At 45.8% G+C, this 22,082-nt stretch overlaps 1 protein-coding gene across 6 annotated transcripts in view; it reads right to left on the bottom strand.

Moving 5' to 3' along the window:
* TENM2 (teneurin transmembrane protein 2) overlaps positions 1–22,082 on the bottom strand; it is a 1,209,082-nt gene that overhangs the window by 192,696 nt on the left and 994,304 nt on the right. The gene's annotated exons all lie outside the window — the stretch shown is intronic.

The following is a 22,082-nucleotide window of genomic DNA, read 5'->3' as shown; positions in this document are numbered from 1 at the left end:
CAAAATACACGTGAGCTGTCATCACCACCACCATCGTCGTCATCATTTCATTCAACTCTTGCAAAACCCCTGTAAGATTGGCACTATTGGTATCTTATTTTACAGATAAGAAAACGGAGGCTCAGAGAAGTCCAGCAACACATCAAAAGTCACCCAGTGACCAAGTGAGCAAGAAAAATGTGGACCTAGATCTGTTTAGGTGCAGTTCCCTCACAGTGCCTGGCCTCCCATCGACCAGCAATTAACTATGAAACTCTGTTTCAATGGAAACCAGGCTCAGAACTGGAAGCAATCAGTGGAAGACAGAGTGGTGGGTGAAGGCAACCAGGAATGGGGTGAGGGGAACGGGAGAGCAAGTGTGATCCAAAGGGGCCTGTCCTAGGGAATGGTGAAATCCTGCGGCAGGCAAGTGGGAGCCACAGAAGATCCTTGAGCAGTGAATGACGACGTGATGGGAGGAATGTTCTGAGGAATTCATTTGCAGGCAGGCTATGAGGTGCTCTAGAAGAGGGAATGAAAAGAAGCAGAAAGACCAGTTAGCAAGCAACTGCAGAAACCCAAGTGTGAGGTGACAGGCGTCTTGATGAGGACAGTGAATGAGGAAAGGGGACAACTTTGCAGGAACATTTCTAGGGAAGAGAGGACAGGGCTTGACCATGGGCTGGACAGAGAGGATGAAGGGAAAGGCAAAGAGGACACCCATGTTTCTTACTTGTTGATGAGAAAATCAATAAGACCCCAGCAGAAATGCAATCATCTTGCGAACTCTTGCGAAATCATTCCACAGGAAAGTCATTTGCACCTTGACTCCCAGAGAACATTCAAAGTGTAGGTCTTTAGCAGATAAAAACCACCACTGTGGGATTAAGCTCTCTCTCACCACTTTCCCTGCCATAAAAAGGGTTATGTGGGTTACCGACATCCACTGTAACCCCTTTCACGAACTTCAAAGAATGAAACTCCAGGAAATCTACTAATGGGACTTCCTTGTCAGCAGAATTGCCAGCTTTTCCCAACTGAAATGTGATAATTGAAACCAGAAGAGTCTATAAGCTTAGGTACAAAGGTTCTGCTGTCAGACAGACCTGGGTTTGAATTCTGACTGCCATTTGCTACTGTTTGAAGTGAGGCAGATCTTTTACCCTCTTCCTGGTTTGCATACTAGGGAATAATAACACCCACCTTTCGGGGATGTTATAAGGATGACATGAGATAATGCTTAGGGCAGTGCCTGGAAGATAATAACCATTTTATGAAGTACCTTGTGACTCTGAGTCACTTATTTGCAAATCACAAGGATCACAGAAGAGAAGCACATGGTTCTAGTTTTTGTATCTGGGGGCCTGGCAAGGGACGTTGCGTAGGAAGTGGAAATCTCCTCCATCTCTCAGGAAACAAATGTTTGTATTTAGCTTCCCTCTACCCCAGAGCCTGGTGGTTGCAGCTGTCTTTATGGGATAAAATAAATGATCTGCAGTGATATGACAAACTGATGCTCCTTTCGGAGCCCTTTGTAACCAGAGCATTTGTTCCTTAGCAACTTGTAAATTTCCGACTACCCAGACCCATGTCTACAAACTGCTGTCAGCCAGAGGAATGAGTGTAACTTCCTCGGTGCCGAGGTGAGAAGGATATAGTTCATCTGGGGTCCAGGTTATCACTCCCACGAGGAAAAGTTGGGGGAAGGTGGTTACTTGCATGGGGCCTGTGCTCATTATTAATTTGGGCATCAGTCATCTCTTGCTGAACTGGCTGCCCAGCCCAGGGGCAGAGAAATGGCTTAGGACCAGCAGCAGTGTGCAGTGTCCAACCAATCAAATGACTCTTGGAAAAGGTATTTGTTAGAGGAGAGACATCTATTTTGGCCGGCTCCTCGGAGCCCCTCCACGGAAGTACGGAGAGCAGTTTTCATTTAAGGAAGAATCTGTGAGCCAGGGGCACTGGGACATGTTGGTCTGAGGTGTCCCAATCCTGTATCTCTTTGTTGTGCTTTATTTTCTTCAAAGCACTTATCACCCTCTAAAACGATACAATGTTTTTTTTAAAAAATTAATTTATTTTTGGCTGCGTTGGGTCTTCGTTGCTGTGCACGGGCTTTCTCTAGTGGCGGCGAGCGGGGGCTACTCTTCGTTGCGGTGGTGCATGGGTTTCTCATTGTGGTGACTTCTCTTGTTGTGGAGCACGGGCTCTACGAGCACGGGCTTCAGTAGTTGTGGCTTGCGGGCTCTAGAGCGCAGGCTCAGTAGTTGTGGCGCACGGGCTTAGTTGCTCTGTGGCATGTGGGATCTTCCCAGACCAGGGCTCGAACCTGTGTCCCCTGCATTGGCAGGCGGATTCTTAACCACTGCGCCACCAGGGAAGCCCTGATATAATGTTTTTATGCTTATTGTCTGTCTACTCAGAGGAATGTAAACTCCAGGAGGGCAGGGATTTCTTCTGCATGGTAGAGTGGTTAAGACTGAGAACTCCGGAGCTAGACTGCCTGATTAGAACCCACGCTCTGCTGCTTACCTGCTGTGACACTTGCACAACCTATTTCAATTCTCTGTGCCTCAGTCTCCTTATCTTTAAAATGGGTATAATTTCAAAACATAATAATAATACAGCAAAACACTGTTGTAAAGATTAAATGAGTCAAACCATGTAAAGTGCTTAGAATAGTCAGTACTCGGTATACGGTAAACACACCCTGAAAGTTTCTGCTATCATGATGATAATTCATTGCTGTGTCTAATTCATCCTGAGCAGAGTTTGATCAATAAATATTTGTAAAATATCAAGTGCATAAAATACTGAATCTGTAAATGAATTCCATTGAAAGGAAACTAAATTGCCAGGTACTGAAGGTTTTGTCTCCAGTAATGATCACCTGCCCTCCCTTGTCTTCTAATGTGCTTTCCTGAATAGGAGAGAAAGGGGCAGAGTTACAGGCCGCAAGCCTCAGTCATGCACCACCAGACATGCACATGATGGACACTGTGGGCCAAGGAATCTGTGCATGCCTATAGATCATCCAGATTTGAGAGGTGACTTTAGACGGCCATTATGACTTCACCTTTTCAATTCTCAGTGGAGGGACTTCCCTCGTGGCATAGTGGTTAAGAATCCGCCTGCCAATGCAGGGGACACGGGTTAGAGCCCTGGTGCGGGAAGATCCCACGTGCCGCGGAGCAGCTAAATCCGTGTGCCACAACTACTGAGCCTGTGCTCTAGAGTCCACGAGCCGCAACTACTGAGCCTGCGCACCTAGAGCCCGTGCTCCACAACCAGAGAAGCCAGCACAATGAGAAGCCCACGCACTGAAATGAAGAGTAGCCCCTGCTCGCCGCAACTAGAGAAAGCCCGCGTGCAGCAACGAAGACCCAACACAGCCAAAAATAAATAAATAAATAAATAAATTAAAAAAATTCTCAATGGGATGATGTCCAATGTACACTTTCTTTCTTTGGACTTTCTTTGTTCCATCGCTTGTCTTCCCTCTTTTCCTCCTTTGACACTGTTCCTTAGTGACCACTGTGGTAGAGATTGATGGTCACTGTCTGTATCAGTGTCTTGTTCCTTTCCAGCTTCCTTGCTTTTATGTGGGAGCATGTGACAGTGTTCCCGTCAATGGAACATATGCTGTGGGATGAACTCCACTTCTAGACCCTGCCATAAAACGTTCTGTGCCACCTCCTACTTGCTCACTCTCCCTACCTATCTGCCTCTAGAGAGAACCAGAGTTCTCTTAAAGCCCAAGATGATGGAGTCACAAGATAGGAGTGGCCTGGATCCTAGATTAGCACTTGGAGGGAAGCTGGAAATACTGACACAAGCAAGCGATCAACACTTACTAAATTAGGCCACTGACACAGAAAAAAGGGGTAGTGGCTACCAGAGGGGAAGGGGGGTGGGGGAGGGCAAAATGGGTGAAGGGGGTCAACTGTGTGGTGATGGATGGAAACAAAACTTTGGTGGTGAGCACACTGCAGTGCATAAAGACGCTGAAATACTGGCATGGCCCAAAAGTTCACTCGGTTAATGAATACATTTTTCAGTAAAGTTCTTGGTGAAAATGAAAAATGTGTCTTTTATGTTTACTTAAAACGGAACGAACTTTTTGGCCAACCCACTATCATGTTGTACACATGAAAAAAAACATCAAGCTACTGAAATGTTGAGGCATGGCCTCAACATGTGTTGTTATTTGTGTTATTTGTGTTATATGTTATTTCATGTGTTATTTCAGCACAGCCTTCAAGATTTCTTAACCTTACGCTTCTCTTCCTTCCTGGTTCACCTCCCAAGATTATAGTAAAGTACCAGCAAATGTTTCCATTTCTTAGGGGCGGTGGGAGAGAATCACCCAGGATGGCAGCATCTTCCGTCAGTCAAGTTCCAACCTATTATGTGTAGGGTGTCTATCTATCCCAGTTTGCCCAGGGATGTCCTAGTTTCCATCTCCTCTGTTCCTCCTTCCGCTCTTGAGAGTGCTCCCGTTTGGAATATGTAGTTATCCTCCTCACAGGTTAACATATACCAAGCAGCATCACATAGCATCATTCACGGCTGCTATAACCCGGGGAGGGTTGGAGGCTAGAAATACAAGGTGGATCAAGCCAGCCAGATGCAGAGACTGCTTTCCAGGGCAGGGAAAGCAGAAGCGCAGTAAGAAGCTGGTTTGCATGGAGGCCATCTGGTTCTGGAGAGCCTCTGCTCTCTAGGAATCCTAGACGGCAGCCTGGCTGACATTAGGAAGAGTCCATCTTCCAAGAACTCAGACCCTGGCCAGAGTTGCTTTCTCATGCCCCAGCACTGGGGATTGATAACTCAGGCTTAGCACCAGGGACATCTGTTTCCTCAGCTCCAGGATCCCATCATGATCAATTCCAGGCTGCTTGGAGGGCCGTGCTGTGCTTGAAGGACTAAGAAGGTTGCTTCCTGGCACGTTCTGTCTAATAGATCTGCAGAGAGCCTTGGAAGAGGATCAGAAGGCACGTGACCCAACCCCGATGGGGGATGTGTGTGCAAAGGCTGCCTGCAGGGCCAAGTCTGTCTCTCAAGGCAGCTGGCCTCTCTTGACCAGGCAGTAAGGTCACCCAGAGGGTGACAGCGCCATAACCCCTGATAAACTCCCCCTCTCTCACCGAAGTTCTCTTCTTTCCCTTGGCCTCTGGAAAACAACGCATGTTGGCATGCAGTGTGAGGGCTGTGCCTTTAAGTCATCAGTCATAGCCCAAAGTGGCATGAAAACACAACTTTTACGAGCGCTTGAGGGACAAAGAAAGAAACCACAGGAAATATTTGATCCAATTTTCAATCTGCCCCCTTCTTGGCAGAGACCAAGGAGGAATGGTAATTAAGATAACTTAGTGGGTTTCCAGAGGAGCTGGAGGAGAGAGCAGAGGGGGCTGCACCGTTGAGCAGGGCCCGTCACTTCCCCAGGAGGGAAAGCGTCCACAGGCAGGGAGCGCACAGCTGAGAGATGCTTCTGGAAGCCACGCAAATGCACACCTGCCACAGAGGGCAAGGTTAAAGACAGATCCATCGCCCTTCAGGAAGATGTTATTACTGGGTCCAGGACCCTGGGAAAGTGGGGCGGGGGGCGGGTAAGTAAGTTTCTTGCCATTTGGACCACCTGCTCGCTGAGGGCCCACGTGGACAGGAGCAGCGGCGAATGCCGACATTTCCCACGGAGACCCTGCCGCGCCTGGCCCCGCGCTGGCTGCGTCCCCGGCCTCCTGATGTCTGATGTTGATTCTGCCTCAGATGGCAGGGCACATGCAGCAGTCGGCTGGATGGCAGGGAAGCAGCATGTGTGAGTGAGGGCTGCTCGAAGCCACATGACCACAGAGTCTCTGGTGGCATCTGGTGACAACTGGCAGTGGTGGGTCGCTCCTGGGGGCCTGTGCATCTCCTTCTGCCTCCAGCTAGGCCCGTGGCAAAGTGGGTCTGGCTGATTCCTCATCTAAAGCTCTGCACCACCTCTCTTCTCTCCTTCAAAGGGCTGAGTGCTCCGGGAAGCGTGGAAGGATGAGGGTGGTGGGCCGTGCTCCGGTGGGGGTGGGAGGCTCCCTTCCTTCCACGTGGCCTCGCTTGTCATTTTCAGTTCCTACTTACAGTGTCCAAGTCACTTCATTAGATGCTGACTGGCCCAGTGTGGGCACTGCTGGGCTGTCTGTCCACCAGCTATGCGAACGAGCCCCTAAGCTTCTGGGAAGGAAACAACACCTATATTTGCGGACTGTAGCAATCATCATGCTGGGCTCCATCGTGAGGATCAAGCAGCCCGAAATTCCTTACAGTAAGGAGCAGGGGAGACTACATCTACATAGGTGCAATTCTTGATTCTTTCACCACACGTCCTCTTGCAGTGGTGGAAAACGTAATCATCAAAAATAAGAAGTACCCATTTTTTTTTCTAGGCATTTGCTATGTGCCAGGCATAATGGCAAAAGCTGATATATGGTATCTCATTTCATCCTCCCAGAAATCTTATTCTCCTCCCCATTTCTCAGGAGAGAACAAAGGCTGCTAGAGAAGTTAAGTAACATACCCAGGGCCACTGACTGTGGTTGGTGGCCAAGCGAGGACTTGAACTTGGATCTGCATGAGTCTTAACGGTGGGAGGTCGCCTTAAGTTTTCCAAGAACCTGGCTGTAGCTTCCAGCATAGCTGGTGGCTGGCCTGGCTTGTAAATTTCCTAAAGATGCCAGTGAGCAGAGAAGGGGGAGGAAGGCAGAGCCCAGGAGTGCTAGCATCAGACTTGAGCAGAGTGGGTTGGGCACCTGAGGACAGAAAGATGGACCACTGCAGAAGATGCAAGAAGACGTCAAGAAAGTTCTGGATGGTTTTGCTGGGTGCTGGCCATACCTGGCCCATAATTTCCTGTTGCTCACCTCCAAACTTCTCTCTCCTTGTGTTCCAGCCACACTGCTCTCCTCTCTGTCTCTGGAATATGCCAAGCTCATCCCAGCCTCAGGGCCTTTGCACAAGCTCTTCCTCCTGATCCTACAGCTGCCTGCTTTTTTTCTTTCCTTTTTTTTTTTTTTTTTAACAATTTATTTATTTTAGTTTTGGCCACACTGGGTCTTAGTTGTGGCACACGGGATCTTCGCTGAGGCATGCGGGATCATTCATTTCAGAGCGGGCACTTCGCTGTGGCATGCAGGCTTCTCTCTAGTTGTGGCTTGCGGGTTTTCTCTCTCTAGTTGTGGCACGCAGGCTCCAGGGCGCATGCGCTCTGAGGTTTGCAGCACATGGGCTCTCTCATTGAGGTGCGCGAGCTCAGTAGTTGTGGCGTGCAGGCTTAGTCGCCCTGTGGCATGTGGGATCTTAGTTTCCAGACCAGGGATCAAACCCGCGTCCCCTGCATTGGAAGGTGAATTCTTTACCACTGGACCACCAGGGAGGTCCCCAGCTGCCTGCTCCTTGTCAATCATGCCTGCCTAAACACCATGACCTTAGAAAGGGCATCCCTAACCATCCATTCTAAAATGCTGCTATCACTTCTCCTTTTCTGTCCTCAGCAAAAACTCATCAAAAACTCTTTGGAAAAAACCATGTCACTTATCTGCTAATTTATAGTCCATCTCACTACTCTTGAACACAAACTTCTTAAGACTGGGAGACCTTAGAATAACTATAAATGGAATGTAATCTTTAAACATTGTGAATCACTATGTTGTACACCTGAAACTTATATAATATTGTACATAAACTATACCTCAATTAAAAAACCAACCAAATAAATAAATGTTAATCAGCTTTGAATCCAGAAAAATAAATAAATAAATAAGTAGGAGACGTGTCTGTTTTATTCCATATGGTATCCCCTGGGGCCTAGAGCAGTGCCTGACACGTAGTGGGTACTCAGCAAAGATCTTGACTGAATGAATGAAAACCTTTAGGCCCAAAGGAAATCGTACCCAGAGTGAAGTGTATACCAACACAGTGGAATTTGGTGATACAACTACTGAAAGGACATAACCTCTTTAGGAGAAGTTCTTAGGAATTTTTAGTAAACTCGATACAGTTTTCCTGAGTTTTGTTTGCTAACTGCTTGGATGATACTACGAGGTAACATTTAATGAGGCCGGGCACTGTTCTAAGTGATTCGCATGTACGATCTCATTTAATGCTTATAATAGCCCCAATGAATACAAATCACTATCCCCACTTTGCATATGAGGAAACCGAGGCACAGAGAGGTTACATCACTTGCTCAGGAGTTGGTAAGTGGCAGAACTGGGCTTCACACCCAAGCAGTCAGCTTAGGAGAGCGTGTCCCAAATCCGCTGCATTCCAGGCCAGTACACTGAATAAACAGGCAGCCGGAACGTGGTGCTGGTCAGCCTTGCTCATATGGGGAGATCAAGGTTTACCTTCCTGTCTTTGGGAAAGAGAATCTCTGCTGTGTGTCAGGGTGGGAGGGCCTCTGATGACAGAAAGGGGCTCCTAAAGTAGCCTGCAGGACTGTCAACAGAATCATACTCAGGACACAAGTTGCTTTGTGTTTTGGATTCCATCGCCCTGACCTGGAGTATCTCTTCCCTCTTGGTAGGCTGCGCTGGTACGACAAAGACAGGGGTGCCTGGGATTCAGGGGGTACCCCGCCCACCTGTGATGAGATGGAGCCATTTTACTAATCTTCTTGGGGGAAAAACTGTTCTTCAACACACTGCTTAAGCAGAAAGCAAGAAACCAAGGAACGTGAGGGCAGGCGGGACTTTTCTGGGAGAGACAAAGGAAGACATTTTTGGTTACTGGAAATAGAGAGGGAGCTAGAGAGAGGTAAAGGGAGGGGAGGTGAGAGCAGCAAGATGTTGGGGACCACCCAGGCCACAATGTGGCCTCTTCCTGTGACCCCTCCCCACACTCCCAAATCCAAGAAATAAAAAAAGAGAAAAAAACTAAGGGAAGTTGTTAAGAGCCTTGATGTGATGGAATTTCTTATGGAAACCAGCAAAGAGAGTGAGCATCTTTCCTGGATATCACGGGGCAAGAAAGCAGAGATCAAAAGATACAAGAGGAAGAAGCCACAGGAACTCAGAAATCATGGGCAGGACGACAGGGCACAGACACACTGAGCACCGAGCAGGGAGCCCCAGCTAACGTTTGGTTTTCCTTGGAAGGCTTGAAGGTGTCTAGATTGGGTTCATAGGAAAGAAAGATCTGAAGCCCAGCTTGCAAGCCTGTGTCTTGCCCAGGCCTCATGCTACAGGGGAAAATGAATATAAGACTATTGGTTCCATCAACAAACATTGAGCACCTACTATGTGCCTGGCCCTCCCTGCTCTGGGCCCTGGGGATCCAGCAGTGAATCATATGGCCAAGGTTCCTGCCCTCCGGGGGACTGACAATGCCTTAGGGGAACAGAATGCCAGGGAGTGATGAGGGCTATGAATAAAAAAGGGCAAACCAAAGACAACCCAAATGCCCATCAAGTGAGCGGACAAGACGATTATAGTGCAGTCATACAACCGCACGTCTACTCAGTAATAACAGGGGTGAGCCACGGACACACACAACAACATGGGTGAATCTCATTGGTATTAGGCTGAGTGAAAGAGGCCAGACACAGAAGAGCACAGGCTACCCTGTTCGTAAAACTACAGGGAAGACAAACCTAACCTCTAGTGGCAGAACGCAGATCAGCGGGGGGCTGGTATGAGGTTGCCGTGGGGCCCAGGGGAGCTTCTGAGGGGTGGCAATGCTTTATATCGTGATTGTGTTGGTGCTTACTCAGATAGACACACTCTTCACATTTTAGGAATCAAACTGTACACGTAAAATGTGTGCATTGGGCGGCTAGTCATTTATGGCTAAATTCAGTTGACTGAAGCCAAATAAAGTAGAGTATGGGGATAAAGCATAAAGGAGTATCCAGTTTTAGAGTCCCTTGTCGGGAAAGGGCTCACGGAGGGCATGGCGTTTGGGTAGAGGCCTGACAAAAGGAAGGAAGGAGCCACCTGAATATCAGGGAGGAGCATTCCAGAAAGAGGGAACAGCCAGTGCCAAAGCTACGAGACAGAATGAGCTTGGCATGACGAGGGGAGAGCAAGCGGGCCAGCACCGCGGAGTTGGAGGGAGTACGGACAAGACCAGGGGTCTGCAGGCTGCAGAGGGAACCAGCAGGCCACGGGGATGGATGCGCCCACTACAGACCACACTTTTGTCAGCCCTGGAGATGAGGCAGGGAACCCGACAGTCTTTGCCCTCAGGGAGCTGGCCTTCTAAAACTTCAGAGTTTCCTTTCAGTATGACGGTAGCCCGATGGAAGGTCTGCAGAGACGGATGCTCTGACGAACGGTTATAAAAGATGAGACCAGGGCTTCCCTGGTGGCGCAGTGGTTGAGAGTCTACCTGCCAACGCGGGGGACACGGGTTCGTGCCCCAGTCCGGGAGGATCCCACATGCCACGGAGCGGCTGGGCCCGTGAGCCATGGCCGCTGAGCCTGTGCATCCGGAGCCTGTGCTCTGCAACGGGAGAGGCCACAACAGTGAGAGGCCCGCGTACCACAAAAAAAAAAAAAAAAAAGATGAGACCAGACCCTTTTTTTGTAATAAAAAGAGAGCTTCTCACCTGGTGTGTTCACTGTGTCTGGTTCCCCTGAGGGCCCTCTGGGCTTGGCAGGGGCTTTGGCGGTCTGCTGGGTGAAGATAAGCAGCCGATGGGTCCTGCCAAGCCCCACCCCCTGCCCACCAACTCCGTTATCAAGCCTAAAAGTGCGGTTTTCGAAGGAGTGTGTTTTGAATGTCCGGGATGGGATGGGGGGAATGTAGGGGGAAGGAAAAATCAATAGAAAAGGATCGACTGTTACTGCTAAAGAATGTTAGCACCAACTCTAACACCATGGTGAGATCCCAGCACCCCTCCTTCTCAGAGGTGTTTCAGAGAGGGATTTCCACGAGAAAGACAGATAAACTTTATCATTTTTTTTTTGGCCACACCATGTGGCATGCTAGGATCCGACCAGGGATCGAACCCGTGCCCCCTGCGGTGGCAGCACGGAGTCCTAACCACCTGGACCACCAGGGAAGTCCCAACACGGATAAACTTTAAGTAATAAGGCCAGGCCAGGGCAAGGCAGGGACAATGCATTCCCTGGTAGGTGGCCCTTCCTTCTTGGAAATTCTTAGAGGGGCCTAATGCCAGTGCCCGGCAGCCACACAAGGGCCAGCTCTGCCTTGTCCACTGCTGCAGCACCTCGACGCACGGCACATAGTAGGTGCTCAATAAACGTTGGTGGAGTCCAAGGTTATGGCCTGCCTCTGATAGAATGATGTATCTATCTGAAGACAGGGTCTTCTTGGGAGATTGTTAACCCTCTCCCACGAAATTTTCGAGATCAGGGAGAAACAGTTGAAAACCCTAAGTCCTGATCTCCTATTTTCAAGACTTCCCCTCAGTACATAAAAAGTGTGTGTTCCCAGTTTCAAGGGTAATTCATAGCTTTGTGGTATTTGACCACTTTTTTCCTTTTATTTAACGTGGATTCCTAGCAGGGGCTGTGTACACGCTGTAAATCTGCAACAACTCAATCCAGGGTCACAGCTACTAAACCTCCAGAGGGTCTGCTTGGTCCCTCCTTGGTCCCTCCTGGCCTTGTAAGAGCCAGTTCTGAAAGGAAAAGCTATGTCCTCATTGGTAAGTGACGGCTAAAGAAAAGCACCATTTTTTAAAAAAAGGACAATCGTTATGTGAAGCTTCAAAACAGCCCATACAAAAGGGGGATCTTCACTGCCCTCAGCTTGGAATGATCTTTCCCTCTCTTCCCTTTCTCTTTATCTGCTTAACTCACCTTCTAAGAGTCAGCTCGGGTAGCATCTCCTTCAGGAAGCTGCCCTAGAATCCTGCACAGGTTAGAATTGGTGGCCTATTTTCATGGTCTTAAACTACCTGTACCCAACTCTTTAGCTAACATTTGATGAGTTTATCATACAAGGGACAGGAACAAACTTCATAAATGATACACGGCATTGACTCTGAGAAATGTACAACGGAATAGCGCTAGCAGGATGCACGCTGTCCACCCCTGTCCCAGCCCACGAAGAGCCGGGCTCGGGCTGGACACGACTGGATGTCTGTGCAGTGTGCCCCAGGAGAGGCACCCCGATCCCCTGCCGCCTCGTATATTTATAAAAGGATTGAGAGGAGACAGGAATCCTGAGTTGTTTCCAATCCTTCCAATCCTGACCGAGTTGGAAGACTCTGATCTTTGCAATCTGGGTTAGAGTCTTGAGGAGGACCAATGAAAACTCAGTTTGCAAACCAGCGCTGGTTTCTGCCAGAGACCTTGCCATTTTCTCCCTGTAGAGACCGCTGGTTGCTAGGTTACCTGCGAGTGAGCGGTAAGGGTCATAACCAGTCAGACTAATCGACTGATCTCCATGGGGTGCTTATTATTTCCTAGGCATTATCTCATTTATTCTCACAACAACCTGATGAGGTACAGCCCTCATTTTACAGATGGCAAAGCTGAATCTAGAGAGTCTCATCCACCAACCTTCAGCTACTACAGAGCAGAGATAAGATTCAAACCCAGACCAAGCTGATCCTGGAACGTCAGTTCTAATCTTCCACCCGGTACCGCATCTTCCAGCTCTCCCTACATGATGCTGCCCTTGTTGCTTAACTTGTCAGGTCCCTATCTTTTTAAATGCCTTTCATCTCTGCATCCCCAGTACTGACATTCAGTGAATATTTGTTGAGCACATGAATGGACTGATTTCATATTTCGTCTTCCCACAAGGCTATGCCCTCATCATGCTGCCTTTTGATCCAACCCGGGAGAAGGGTGGAAGGTACTGCTCTGAAGACCTAGTCAGCCACAGCGTATGGGTCAAGTTCAGCAATAGTGATGAACATCTCAAGGCTATTCCAAGATGTGCCAAAGCTCTACCACGAGGTCAGAAGAATGGAAGTTTTTACCTCTCAGTGCCTTTCTGATGTGATTTCTTATTTACTGCACGTTCCTATTTAATTGTCTTTAGACGGTGGTTTATCAACAATGTCACATTTGGCCCCGTGCCCTCCTAAGATCAACAGGAGGGTCTTATGTGGGCTGCTTGTGAAAATAAATCAAATGTATCACTGAGGAGAGGGAGTAAACTGGGAACGTGTCTAGTCACAAAATGCCTTCCCAAGCACAAAAGCGGAACAGAATCATGGGCACTGGTGGCTTCTCTCAAAGCTGGGCCTAAACCTTTCACCAGGCTGCACTGTGACCCTGGGCAAGTTACTTCAACTCTCTGAGTCTCTGCTCTCTAATCCCTAAGATGCGGACAGTAACATTTCTTACCTCTGAGGGTCACTGTGAGGCCAGCCCAGCTCACAGTAAGCACCAGATCAATACCAGCTATTCTTATGGCTGTTGTTATTGTTACATAAGTGTGACATATTGTAACTCCTTTATGCTAGCAATTCTACTCTTAAGAATTCATCATAAGGAAATTATTAAAAACTAAATAAATATTGAGCTGCATGAGGTGCTTGTACATTTCGGAGATTAATCCTTTGTCAATAGCTTTGTAGTATAGTCTGAAGTCAGGGCGCCTGATTCCTCCAGCTCCGTTTTTCTTTCTCAAGATTGCTTTGGCTATTTGGGGTCTTTTGTGTTTCCATACAAAAACAAACAACCCAATCCAAAAATGGGCAGAAGATCTAAATAGACATTTCTCCAAAGAAGATATACAGATTGCCAACAAACACCTGAAAGAACGCTCAATATCACTGATCATTAGAGAAATGCAAATCAAAACTACAATGAGGTATCACCTCACATCGGTCATAGTGGCCATCATCAAAAAATCTACAAACGATAAATGCTGGAGAGGATGTGGAGAAAAGGGAACCCTCTTGCATTGTTGGTGGGAATGTAAATTGATACAGCCACTATGGAGAACAGTATGGAGGAGGTTCCTTAAAAAACTACAAATAGAGCTACCATATGACCCAGCAATCCCACTACTGGGCATATACCCTGAGAAAACCATAATTCAAAAAGAGTCATGTACCAAAATGTTCACTGCAGCTCTATTTACAATAGCCAGGACACGGAAGCAACCTAAGTGTCCACCGACAGATGAATGGATAAAGAAGATGTGGCACATATGTACAATGGAATATTACTCAGCCATAAAAAGAAATGAAATTGAGTTACTTGTAGTGAGGTGGATGGACCTAGGGTCTGTCATACAGAGTGAAGTAAGTCAGAAAGAGAAAAACAGATACTGTATGCTAACACATATATATGGAATCTAAAAAAGAAAAAAAGATTCTGATGAACCTAGGGGCAGGGCAGGAATAAAGACGCAGACGTAGAGAATGGACTTGAGGACATGGGGAGAGGGAAGGGTAAGCTGGGACGAAGTGAGAGAGTGGCATGGACATAAATACACTACCAAACGTAAAACAGATAGCTAGTGGGAAGCAGCCGCATAGCACAGGGAGACCAGCTTGGTGCTTAGTGACCACTTAGAGGGATGGGATAGGGAGGGTGGGAGGGAGAGGCAAGAGAGAGGGGATATGGGGATATATGTATACGTATAGCTGATTCACTTTGTTATACAGCAGAAACTAACACACCATTGTAAAGCAATTATACTCCAATAAAGGTGTTAAAAATTTTTTAATCTATAGAATGAGTTATTTTTGAGGCATTTAAAATGAGTTTATGGAAGAATATTCAGATTTAGAAAGTTGTTCCCTACTTATCATTATGCAAAGAATCAGAGTAAAAAGCGTATGTATGGTATGATCCTATATTTGTAAAAATGATTAATGTATGTGAACAGAAAATATACTAAAAATGTTAATGTTTCCTTTTTTTCCTATCATTGGCATATATTCTTCTTATAATGAGAAAACCACAAATAAAAGTTATCTTTTAATAAAACAGTTGGAATTTGTTTTGTTTTGTTTGTTTGGGAGCTTGTGGGGTTTGCATTACGGATGCTTTGAAAAACATGATGATAGCTTATACCATTTCTTTGTGCCAGTCCAGTTGTAAGTGCTTTATAAAGATTACCTCGTTTACATCTAACAACAATGCTATGAATGTATAATATTATTATCTCCATCTTATAGATGAAGTAATCAGGGCACAGAGAGGCTGAGGGACTTGCCCAAGGTCACACAGCTTGGAAATACTGGAGGTTAAAATTCAAGATCAGGCAGTCTGGACTGGTCCACACCCTTACGCCCATGCTTGTCTGTGTCTGGAACAGCTGCATAGGCATTCCACAGAATGTTTATTTAAACTTTATTTTTGTGTATTTATATGCTTAAAAAATTATATTTAAATACCCTCCCTGACTTGACATATACAGTAGGATCTAGTTATCTGAGGATATTTGGAATTAATAAAAGGTCACTTAAAATGGATGCTCTTAACATTGATTGATTCGGAATTTACCTTGAAAAGTAAAACTGTAATTATGAAAGTATTTTTTACCTGATATCTAGGAATATTCAGGTTATACTTGCAACTACGCTCTCATTTTTAGAACGAACACTGAGCTTTCCTACGTACACAAACATGAGACACCAAACATTTCATTGTCCCTCCACTTCACTGATTGCAAAATGCATCCTGTTTTCAGAGATGTCAAAAGATGAGCATCGTGTGTATCTCAGAGTTGATGAAATACTCGAGAACAATGCAGCATCCCTGTAGCTTGACTGGTGCAACACAATCAAATGTAAACATACTGGAGGTCTTCATCAAATTTTGCAGGACCTCTCTTTACGATATTAGAACCGCCCTCTTGGAAGCGCTGATCTTGTCGTCTTCCTTGCCACTTCTCTCTGCCACAGTATTTAACTGTGCTACCTCAGCCAGATCTGCATTTACCCAAGGCTTCCCTGGGCACTTACAGGCAGATCTCCAGCATCACTTTTGTTGACTTAATGAAATTCTCGTCTTGGGCTTGAGTTGTAATTTTACTCTGTCAGCATTCATGTTGACATTGTACTGCAGGATGTTCCTGGAAATGACTGCCGGCAGAGAGGAGAAAAAGGAGGTGCCAGTCTGCTGTGTTCAGTGCATACCAGCTTTGTGACCCTAAACTCTGCCTCAGTTCTTTTGTCTGTAAAATGGGGCTGCTCCTAATGGTGCCTACCTCACAGGGTTGTTGTGAAGAGAAAATAATTCATGTGAAACAGTCCTTGGCACACTGGAGCCCTCAAATAATGCTATTATTATTATAACTAGTGTTAAATGGGGAGGGATCTCTGAGTGGAGAACATTTTTATAAGAGATCAGATGACTGATAGTAATTTTTGTCTTCTAACATCTTTGGCTTCCCTACAAACATCTGTACTGAGGGGGGCTTCAAGGAACATTTTAAAAGCTGTTAATTTTTGTGAAGATCTTGGAATAAATCTTTTCTAAGTATCTCTGAACACAGATCTGAACTTCTGTTACTCTGCTGTTTATTAGAAAACTTCAAGATCTGCACTGGGCTTTCTTTGAATCCACCTGATGTGTGTCTGCTCAGATAAGGTTGTATAAGCAACTGCGCTGGTGGATCCTGCAAGCAAATGCCAGGCAGAGCAGAGGTTCAAGTTCATGTCAGGATGTTAAACCACGAATGCAGTTTCAAATGAACATGTAACTGCACCCCAATGTTCACAGTAGCACTATTTACAATAGCCAAGATATAGAAGCAACCTAAGTGTCCATCAACAGATGAATGGATAAAGAAGATGTGGTGTATATATACAATGGAATACTACTCAGCCATATAAAAGAATGAAATTTTGACATTTGCAGCTACATGGATGGACTTGGAGGGCATTATGCTAAATGAAGTAAGTCAGACAGAGAAAGACAAATAATGTATGATACCACTTATATGTGGAACCTAAAAAATATAACAAACTAGTGACTATAAGAAAAAAGAAGTGGACTCACAGATATAGAGAACAAACTGGTAGTCGCCAGTGGGGAGAGGGAAGACGGGAGGAGAAATATAGGGGTAGGGGAGTAAGAGGTACAAACTATTAGGTATAAAATAAGCTACAAGGATATATTGTACAACGTGGGGAATATAGCCAATATTTTCTAATAACTATAAATAGAGTACAACCTTTAAAAATTGTGAATCACTATGTTGTAACCTGTAACTTATATAATATTGTACACGACTATACTTCAATTTAAAAAAAAGAACATGTAGCATGTTCCAGAATGGTGTTTTTTTTTTTTTTTTAATAAAGAGTTTCACAGCTTATTTTAAGTTTGGGGTGCAACCTCTCTACTTCTGTATCTAAGGCAAGGGATGTGAGTAGATATTTTAAGTGATTTAACCTTGAAACGATTATTTTCTCTCTCTCCTCCTTCAAGCTTGTGGATCAATTTAATTGAAGACCAGCCAGAGCCTGTAAGGGAAATGATGAAAGAAAATACAGTTGCTCTTTGCAACTGCTTATATATATTCACTGTGATTTTTCTCAAAGCTGTGCAGACAAAACAAAGTACATAAATAAATTGAATCCTGAGAGTGCTATAAGATTAGAGTCATCATCTATAACCTCTTAATGCTTGTTTTACTCAAAATAGACTCAAGCTTGTCACAGACCTACTTTTCTTAAAGACAGAGAGATTACTAAAATTAAGAAAAGTATAAAGAATATGGTGACAAATCACCCATATTTTAACCACTCAAATGAATAAATGTTAGCATTGTGTCATATTTATTTTCAGTCTTTGTACGTGTGTGAGCAGGCATGTGTCTTAGAGATGGGGAAGGGCTTGCCTTACCTTTAATGTTTTATTATGGATAAAAACAAGTACTTTTTTTTTTTTGACAGGAGGCAAAATACACAGAACTTACTTTTCATTCTAGGGTGTGGCAGGCAGATGATCCTTCAGGAAATTGTATTTTATTTTATTTTTTATACAGTAGGTTCTTATTAGTTATCTATTTTATACATATTAGTGTATGTATGTCAATCCCAATCTCCCAGTTCATCCCATCACCACACATCCCACCGCCCCGCTGAACAAGTACCTTTTTTTTTTTTTTTTTGTGGTGCACGGGCGTCTCACCGTTGTGGCCTCTCCCGCTGTGGAGCACAGGCTCTGGATGCGCAGGCTCAGCGGCCGTGGCTCACAGGCTCAGCCGCTCCGCGGCATGTGGGATCTTCCCGGACCGGGGCATGAACCCGTGTCCCCTGCATCGGCAGGCGGACTCTCAACCACTGTGCCACCAGGGAAGCCCTTTGAACAAGTACCTTTTAAACCTAATTCTCAGTCCTGTTCTCCTCACCTATTCCTACGGGTGACTAACCTCATGAGTTTAGTTTCTCTCTCTGTGTCTCTGTCTCCATCTGTATACATGATTATTAACATACACACATATAAACGTATATATATATACACACATACAATAAACATACATATACAGAGATCAAAACATTACAATAATAAATACGGATTTGAATTATAAACCATGCTTATACTAATAAAACTGTCACATTGATTTGTTTTATATATGGGGTTCTACAGAAGATTTCACTTGAAGATTAAGGTCTTTGTCTGGAAAATTTGAAACTCTTGACTTACAGCACCTCTGAGACTCTGCTCAGTCAAAATATGTGGTTTGGTGCTGCCCCCTTTTACTCATCCCTGCTTTCTCTGTTTCTATCTTTCTCCCCGAGTTCCATGTTCTCAATAACTGACTTTTTTGCAAAACATTCAACGTGCCCTCCCCGTGCATGCCCATCAATACAAGGTCCCTTGTAAAACTCAAGCATCTTCTGAGATTTTTCCTGCTTGGTGACTGCCCAGGAGGGTACCCACTGATTTAATTGGCAGTTTCCATTCCTATCAGGAGGCCACCAGATAATCACAAGGGGTGTCCTGAGAAAGACCTTTCCAGAAGCACCTTTAGTCCAATAAAGAAGAAACCAAGGTTCTCTTGGTTTCACAAACTCTTTCTCCATACCTCAAGCTCTTTTGCAAAGGAAGGGTCTGAAAAACGTGCCTGTAAAAATATGCGTCCCTTCAAAATGAAATTAAAATGCTGTGCGGTGAGCTATGCAAGCTGACAGCCCCAAACCCTGGTATTCTCTCCCCACTAAGATCCCAGAACACAGCTCTGCAGGAAGACAGAAGTCCAAGGAGAGCCTGTCTGCCTGCATCACGGGCACTGGACAGGGGCACAGTGACAGAAGCGGGCTGCTCAGAACACGTGGGCGTCCCACCGACCCAGGGATCCAGTTACTTCCACCTCTAATGGAAACTGTGTGCAGTTGACTTGCTTGGGCAAGAGAGAAGGGGACAAGGAAAGACGGAATTCATTTTCAAACAAGGCTCTGAATTGGAAAGGGATAAACCGAGCTGGCGAACAGCTAACCCCACTCGTCGCTATTTACAAATCTGCTTTGAAAAAATGTCATTTAGGGGAATTCTGCTGAAGAGGACAACAGGAATGTTTGCTCGGCTCATTTGATCTCGGTCTGCACAGGCTCGATCTGCCATATTTGCATTTCTTTGGTATGATCACGGGGCAATTTGTGTTCTCTTAAATCGTTCCCTTCTATCGTTCAATGAATGTGTGGATAGTTTTGTTTCCCATCCCACAGACACACCTCAGAGTAAAGCACTGGGGTTGACAGTGTCTGCTTCTATCTTAGCGTCATTCAATCCCTACTACCTGCCTCTAATCAACCCTTACAGCTGGAGCTGTAAGCCCCCCCCCCCCCCACACGTTCAAGTGGCCTCTGGAAGTGACTGGGCTCTCATGGCTCCATCAGTCTGAGTGATGAAATAGGCGTTTTTAATACTCCCTAAACAGGATTGGGGAGAAGGTGAAGTCCCAGCAGACCTCCCCAGCGTTAACTGCATCTTGTTGGTTCGGTTAATCATGTACCTAATTTGCCGATTATTGACTTGTTCTCACGCAGGATTTTACTTGGCTTGACATATCAGTAGCAATCAGTGATGAACTGTCAAGTAAACCTGCTCCCTGCCTTACCCACCAAGATGCTCACTTGCATCAACAGCTTCTGAGATTCCCTTTGATCCCTAGCAGTGCATCCAGGTCAGATGATGATGACGATGACGACCTTTAAGCCTCACCTGTTTCCCCTCTAGAACTGGGCTCAAGCAAACCTGACACAGTTTGTAGGATTTCAAATACTCGGCAAGATGGACTAGGCTACCTCACATACACCAGCCCCATGAGAATCTGAGTTGGTAGGTTGACAATGGCTTAAATGGCTTAGATCAACTTTTGTTTTTCTTTTTTGTCTAGGTCTTAAAAAAATGGAATGCAGGGCACCAAAATGCTGCATTTAAAAGACAATGGGGGCTTCCCTGGTGGTGCAGTGGTTGAGAGTCCGCCTGCCGATGCAGGGGAGACGGGTTCGTGCCCCGGTCCGGGAAGATCCCACGTGCCGCGGAGTGGCTGGGCCCATGAGCCGTGGCCGCTGAGCCTGCGCGTCCGGAGCCTGTGCTGCGCAACGGGAGAGGCCACAGCAGCGAGAGGCCCGCGTACCGCAAAAAAAAAAAAAAAAAAGAGAATGGGATAGCTACCTTTCTAACAGACAAGGATTAAACAATGATATCCAGTTTATGCAAGAGTTCAAGTAAATAATATGGGCACCTACTGCCGCTAGTGGGCAGGAGAGTAGGGAGGGTAATTGGTATAAACTTTCAGAAGGAAAATTTGGCAATTAGTATAAAATCCTTAAGGGTTACTTTCAGGAAAAGAACTAAGGGTGTACACAAAGACTAGCCATGAGGACAGGTCTCCCAACATTTTATCGTTAAGGCATAAGGGCCTTTCATTGGGATATCTGGTGCCCCTCTACCCAGGAACCTCAGAGGACTGTAATTCCAGCTCCATGGAAATTAGGATCTGACTTGCTTTGGTCCATATGAGAAGGGCTTAAATGATATGTGACATTTCCAAGCAGCAGTCTTTTGGGATTGGTGCATAACTCACCATCTTCTCCTTCCTTTGCGATGGGGTACTAGTTATGTTCCTGACAGTGGAAATTCCACAGGTCCGTGCCCTTGAATGAGACTGACATAGAGCAAAGCCCAATATCACCCAAAGTGAACACGTGAAGTAGGATGTTCCCAACCTCAACATGTTTGCCATTTGGGGTTGGATAACTCCTTGTTGTGGAGAGTTCTCCTGTGCATGTTTAGCAGCATCCCACCTGCCACTGCCTGCCAGGAGCAACCTCTCCCCAGGGTGACAACCCAAAATATTTCCGGACACTGAAGAATGCCTCTGGGGTGGGGAAGAATTGCCCTGTGTTGAGAACCACTGATATAAACAAGAAATAGCCTCTGTTGCTTTAAGCCACTTAGATGCTGAGTTTTTTTTTGTTTTTTTTTATACTGCCACTGATATCCTTTTTTTTTTTTTTTTTTTTGCGGTACGCGGGCCTCTCACTGCTGTGGCCTCTCCCCTTGCGGAGCACAGGCTCCGGACGCGCAGGCTCAGCGGCCACGGCTCACGGGCCCAGACGCTCCGCGGCACGTGGGATCTTCCCGGACCGGGGCACGAACCCGTGTCCCCCGCATCGGCAGGCGGACTCTCAACCACTGCGCCACCAGGGAAGCCCGTGCCACTGATAACCTTTTACTATAGCAAAAACACTATATAACTATTCAGCAAAAGGGGACTGCTTCTAATTACAGGCGTTTTTACTTCCTTTTGTTTTTCTGTGCTTTTAAAATTTTTCTGTAATGAAAACAATTTGTCCTTAGATAAGAAGAAAAAAAATGAGAAAATTAATTTTATTTTAAAAACCTATATTTACATCATTGCTTATCGATAGACAGTATTGACTAGGGCCACGCAGGACTTCTAAGTACAATGAAACACTAGTGTACCATATCTTTATATTGCGCTTCTGTTTGCAGAGTGTTTTCCCATCCTCCCTTTGTTGTGGTAGGGGTAGTGTAATTATAGCAACACTGTGAGGCAGGGAACACAGGTAGACAGGGAAACTGAGGCTAAGAGAGGTTAAGGCGCATGTCCGAGGACACCTGGTTAGCACGTAGCAGGGACTCCATCCTCAGTTTTCTAATTCCAGGACCTTCTCCCCTATGCCATGCTACCTCTGTACTGTATCA

The sequence above is a fragment of the Monodon monoceros genome, unplaced genomic scaffold (genome assembly GCF_005190385.1).
Source record: "Monodon monoceros isolate NGI ecotype Baffin Bay Population unplaced genomic scaffold, NGI_Narwhal_1 Super_Scaffold_12, whole genome shotgun sequence".
NCBI lineage: Eukaryota > Metazoa > Chordata > Mammalia > Artiodactyla > Monodontidae > Monodon > Monodon monoceros.
The sequence above is the reverse complement of the archived record's forward strand: the minus strand, read 5'-3'. Positions and strand labels throughout refer to the sequence as shown.